Genomic DNA, 6,349 nt, shown 5'->3' with positions numbered 1-6,349 from the left:
CATCACATCACCCTTCCTTTTGAGCCAACACTTGGCCTCAGACTCCTTCTGTGGCAGCCACTGCCAATTGTTGAGAGCTGGGACACGAGATCACACCTATTTGTGCTCCTTGTCATTTCATTCTATCTGCTCCTAAATGTCAGAATGGGTACTAACACAGCTATGGGTTTTGCAAGAAAATAAATGCAAAGCTTTTGGAAGAGAGACCAAAGGATTCATTCGTCCATTCATTCCTTTTTTTAAAGATTTTTTGATGTGCACCATTTTTAAAGTCTTTATTGAACTTGTTACAATATTGCTTCTGTTTTATGTTTTGGTTTTTTGTCTGGGAGGCATGTGGGATCTTAGCTCCCCTGCCCAGGGATCAAACCCACACCCCCTGCATTGGACGGGGGAGTCTTAACCACTGGACCGCCAGGGAAGTCCTCGTCCAGTCATTCTTTTCAACAGATATTTATGTTTCATGGAAGAAAAGGAGTGAGACTGAATTCACAGATGTTAACAGTAAAGCAACATCCGACCTCATGGTGGGCAGAGGTGAAGAACTATAAGGTTTCCAAGTCAGCAGCCAACTACAAACTCACCTGTAAGAAAGAAATTGTAGTGCACATCTCCTTCCACAGCGGGGCACTCCAAGCTCATCACTGAAAACGCCCGCAGTGTTGATTCAGCGAGCGGTTGGAGAACAAGTGCTTCCCGTCTTTTCTCCATACCTAGGGATTATTAAGTGGGTAAAATTAAAAGTACATTGGCAGGGCTCTGTGTGAATGAGGCGAAGCCATTTTAACATCAGTCCCTATGGTTCCAGCAACTTATTCTAAATTAATTCATGTTTAAAAATGTGACAGAAATGTGTTAAATTTGAGAACAAATTGGACTTCAGATCTGTCTGGGTCTCCATTATACAAAGATGAAATAATTATATAAAAGATGGAAAAATTTGGGGGCAAAATAATTCTCATTCAAAGCTTTATTAATGGTTTATCAGAAAACTACAGTCAGCTTCACCTCAAACGCTCATGCCTTCATCAGAATGGGCAATATAGAATTCAAATTACATTTGGATAAGCAGAATTTTAGATAGATATGAGTCAGGTCTCAACACTTATTCAATATCTTTATCCCTGTGTCTGGGACAAAAATCTTTCAATATTTCCAAAGGCCCGATAGCATTTCCAAATCAGCAGTGGATGAAGCTGGGACCGCGCGGCTCTGATGATGCAAATACAAGTGTATGGGGTGGCCCTTATAACTTGTTTTTCGCATTACAAAATGAAACCATTAAAGGGGCGACCCTTACCTTTCCTAGTAAATAAAAGATTTTGAGGACCAAATCCTGGAAGGCTGGCATCAATGCCGCCGGGCGTGCTGACCCCCTTCCGAGCAGCGAGCGCGGCGCCTGGGAGCCCACGAGTTTCCGCTGGAGAGGGGCGCGCTGAGCGCTCCCCACCGCTCGCCCGGGCAGACGGAAAGGGCTAATTGGTTTGCAACTGAACAGCGAAATTAAAAGGCAGCATTAAAAGCCCAAGGGAGCAGAAGCCCAGATTGTGGAGCCGGCAGAGCGGCGGGCTTTGAGGGTCCCCGGGGCGAAAGGGGAAGGGACGGCGCGCCCAGCCGCGGGCAGATGGATCCCGGGCTCCCGCGGCCCGCGCCCGGGGGGCGGCGGCCGCATCAACATCTTCCCACTTGGTTTAAGTTTATTCTGGGCCGCCGCGAGCTGGAACAGGAAATGTTCAGTCTTTCATGTCCGTTCGCGGGTTGCACTTCTGCACCTCCCGGCGAGCACTGATTAGTCAGTTGAGTTCTACCGCGTTTGAAGTTCACCATTTATTATTAAAGAGAAGTGGCAGTGATTAGTTCTGAGTCCTCAGAGAGCTAAATAAATATTTACCAAATAACGAGATTCAGCCCTACAAAACCGGCTCGAACAGGTTTCTGAAATGCCGGCGAGGAGCCGAAGTGCCTCCCCCAGGCAGGAAGTGGAGCTGCGGCCTTCCGGGCGGAGGCAGCCCTCTGCAGAAGGGCCAGTCGCTGGAAACCTTTGTGAGTCCCGGCAAAACGGAGAAAATCCCAGTCCTAAATCCAACTCGGTGGTTTGCGGTTTTAAATGATTTTAGGCACGTCCCTCCTTGGTGGCGCAGTGGTTAAAAATCCGCCTGCCAATGCAGGGACACAGGTTCGAGCCCTGGTCGCGGAAGATCCCACATGTCGGCGGAGCAACAAAGCCCGTGCGCCAAAACTACTGAGCCTGCGCTCTAGAGCCCAGGAGCCACAACTACTGAAGCCGGGGCGCCTAGAGCCTGTGCTCCGCAATAAGAGAAACCACTGTAATGAGAAGCCCGCGCACCGCAAGGAAGAGTAGCCCCCGCTTGCTGCAACTAGAGAAAGCCGATGCGCAGCAACGAAGACCCAATGCAGCCAAAAATAAATAAATAAATAAATTTAAAAAACCATGCATATAAATGATTTTATAGGCTGTGTTTCTCTTATAAAGGCAGAGGTGAATGTCAAGCTAAACTTTGAACTTTCCTGTTAAAACAATTTAAACAATAAAGTAGCATTCTATTGCTCAAACAATTAAGAGGGTTGATTTGTATTGCTTCCAACATTAGGATTTTCTTAGCCCCAGTGAGACAGGCTGGGACCTGGGCCCCTTTGCTGGGACCTGGGCCCCTTTGCTGCAATGCTTGCCCCTGGACACACTGCTCCTCCAGCAACAAAATACAAAGAAACTGTATGGGACTAAAAATAACTGCATGCATGCCCAATTAGGGCAAATTCTGGACCCAAAATATAGAAAGAGACCCAAAAACCCAATTGCCACTTTTCAAGAGCCTGGAGCAAAAGCAGGGTGTTGGGAGCAAAAGCAGGGTACTGAGCATGCCTCCTGCACACACCACCACCAGAGGGGTGGGCAAAACATCTAAGCCACCCCTCCAGCAGGACCCCTGGACACACCCCTACCGTCACCCCATATAAAGAACAAGCTTGTGCCCCTCCAGGGGCAACCAAGCAAGGGAACCTGTTGTTTGTTCTCGCTCCCCGCTGCTGCTGCAGGGGCCCCAATAAAGCCTTGCCTGAATTTCTTGTCTGGCCTCTAGTCAATTTCTATTGATTCGGGAGGGCCAAGTGTCCTGGTCGGTAACACCAGTATGCTCCAAAATATACTCAGATTGTGAACATTGAAAAGAGCTTATTTAGACGGCTTATTGGGCAAACAACTTACAAGATGGCATCGTTGTCAAAAGCATTCATGGTGGTTATCTTTAAAACCTTTTTTTCCCTTAGTATTAGACGAATACTTTAGAGCATGTAGAATATGCATGTATTCGCGCATCAATATCATGCTATCGGTATCTGAAGTTTTGTATCATGATTTTTTCAGCCACACTTTTTTAGTGAGAATTTTCTATTGACATTAAAAATTTCTAGAAAACATTACTAATTGTTGAACATTAAGGTGGTTCCCAGAGTCCACTATTATAAATAGCACAATTGACATAGTTATACATAAGTCTGTTTGCATCTTTCTGATTAGTCCGTTAGGAAAAATGCTCAGGTATGGAATTACCAAGACAAGCATATGAAAAAATTTAAGCTTCTTACTGTATCTTGCTGAATTTATAGAATGTAAATTGAATGCATTTAATAGGTAAAAAACCACTTTAATTTGAATTTCTTTGGTTATGAGTTGGGTTTAATATACTATGAGTTCTTTCAGAACAGGGCCATTTTTTGCTCATCACTGTATACCTGGTGTCTTGTGTAATACCAGGTACATACTTGGTACTCAATAAATATTTGTTGATTGAATAAGTAAAAGATGAATAAATGTTAGCAGGATAGTTGAGTTTCTTTTTTTGTCAATTTCTTTTTCATATTGTTCAGTTATCGATTATTGTGACAGTTGTCTTTTTCTTATTAATTTAAACTGTGTTTTACATAATTAGGATTTAACCTTTTGTCACATATGTGGCAAATCATGTGCCCTCCCCAAAGCATAAATATGTGTGTTTGTGTGGGTGTGTGTTTGAGTACTTTTCGATTTCCAGAAGTTAAAAAATAATAATTTCATAAGTATTTGTGACACCCTTTTTTAAAAATAATTATTTATTTAAAATTTTTGGCTGTGTTGGGTGTTCGTTGCGGTGCGCGGACTTCTCATTGTCGTGGCTTCTCTTGTTGCGGAGCACAGGCTCTAGGCGTGCAGGCTTCAGTAGTTGTGGCACGTGAGCTCAGTAGTTTTGGCTTGCAGGCTCTAGAGCTCAGTCTTAGTAGTTGTGGCCCATGGGCTTAGTTGCTCCGTGGCATGTGGGATCTTTCCGGACCAGGGCTCGAACATGTGTCCCTTGCACTGGCAGGCAGATTCTTAACCACTGTGCCACCAGGGAAGCCCGACACCCTTTTAAAAAAAAAAAAAAAAAATTTTGTTTATTTATTTGGATGTGCTGGGTCTTAGTTGCGGCATGCAGGATCTAGTTCCCGCATGCGGGATCTAGTTCCCTGACCAGGGATCGAACCCGGGACCCCTGCATTGGGAGCGAGGAGTCTCAGCCACTGGACCACCAGGGAAGTCCCTGTGACACTCTTTATCACATACACAAATTAATTTGCTATAGCTGTGCAATCTAAGATTTGAGGCAGTTTTATATATTTTAGGCAGCACATTCTCCTTGTTTACCAAGTTTTTCCTTGGCCTTGAAGTTTTTTCCAGGACATAATGCGTCAAGTAAAAGGGCATTGCAATTTTAGTCTTAGTCTGACAAACGCTAGGCTCAAGACCTGTTGTCATACCAGGGAAAGATCTGTCAACTCCTTAGTTCCCAAACAACTATCTAATAAATGCTTCTTGCTGCTCTTCCATTTGCCCTTTTGTTTTCGTGTTCATTATTATTAAAGCCATGAATAGAAAAAGGATCTTTGCTTCTTAAGGGGTTTTCTGCACATATCTCATTCCAAATGAACATGTAATCCCCTTTGTTATTCCACCTGGTTGTGGTTGAAATGACATAGTGTTAGGGACCGTGGGATGGAAACGGGTTGCAGTTATTCCAAGTAGTAATGATTTAAAACTTTGGGAGTATGGATATCTAATGGAGAGAGACATTAAGCCTTAGATTTCTTTTCTTTGCTAAGCATTCCCAGAAATAAAAGCATGATATAGGAGCCAAAAACTTGTCTAAGGCAAACACTACAGTATTTAAGTCACAAAAGCTGACAAGATTGCATATTCTACGTACTTTTGTAAGGTTAGGCTTGAGGCTTAGAGATGGGAAAGGAGCTCACTTGGAGTAGATTTTTTTTCTTCTTCTTACATCAGCACCAGTTTGGGTTACCTGAAGCTCTGTTTCATTTTGTCGTTACTCTAGACATAGAGCAGTTTCTACCTGAGACACTGCTGGCCTGAACTAGAAAAACCTCTGTGAACCCAACACTTGTCTTCTGTTCAAGGGATACACACCATGTGGGATTGTTTAAAAATAGTTATTCAATAAGCATTCAATAAGCATTTAGCATGTGCTTTCTGGGTTGCTTGTTTGACTTTTTCAGATGCTGAAGGATGTAGGCTTTAGTGGGAAAGACAGTGAAGGAGAGTTAACCTGATCAGATTCTGAGTGGTTTACCACTATCTGTCCTTCGAGGCCCCTTGAGTTCCTGGAGTCTTCTTGGATAACTCTATAGTCAACACTGACATGTTCCTTTCTGTCTACCTTTCATTCAAAAATATTGAAGCCAAGTATGTATAGTGAACAACAACACAGGCATGGTTTTTATTTTCATACAGTTAACTTTCCAGTAGGAGGAAACAGGCAATAAATAAGGGCACAAGTAAATATGGCAATTTCAGATGGTGAAAAGCTCTGTGAAGAAAACGCATGCCAGAGTATGTGGCAGGTGGGGTGAGCGGCTGGCTGATGCTGGATGGTCAGGGAAGGCTTTTTCAATGGGCAACACAGGACGCAAGATCCTACTGAAAACAAGCAGCCAGCTGTATCAGGGGAGGGACTGGCCACTACAGAGGACAGAAGGCAGGTAAGAGCTTGGATGATTGAGGAATAGAAAGAAGACCAGTGTGTCTGAGGCTAGTGAAAGTGAAGATGTGCGGTAGGAGATGGGGTCTCAGAAGTCGGCAGGCCTCAGGACATCTAAGCCTTTGTGGTACTTTGGTGGAGTGTACTTTTTCTTTTTTTCCTGCCAAGTGAAATAGGAAGCTATGAGAAGATTTTCAGTTTCACAGTACAAGCTCTGATTTGGGTTTTCAAGCGATGGTTCAGATTGCCGTATGGCAAATTGACAGAGAACGTGAGAAGTGGAGGCAGAGGGACCAGTTGAGAGTCTGGCACTCCCT

At 44.0% G+C, this 6,349-nt stretch overlaps 1 pseudogene; it reads right to left on the bottom strand.

The window, feature by feature from the left end:
• Nucleotides 1–1,516: 1,516 nt before the first annotated feature.
• Nucleotides 1,517–6,349, bottom strand: part of LOC137765882 (DNA polymerase eta-like) — a 167,280-nt pseudogene continuing 162,447 nt past the window's right edge.

This window comes from Eschrichtius robustus, chromosome 6 (genome assembly GCF_028021215.1).
Source record: "Eschrichtius robustus isolate mEscRob2 chromosome 6, mEscRob2.pri, whole genome shotgun sequence".
Taxonomy (NCBI): domain Eukaryota; kingdom Metazoa; phylum Chordata; class Mammalia; order Artiodactyla; family Eschrichtiidae; genus Eschrichtius; species Eschrichtius robustus.
The sequence above is the reverse complement of the archived record's forward strand: the minus strand, read 5'-3'. Positions and strand labels throughout refer to the sequence as shown.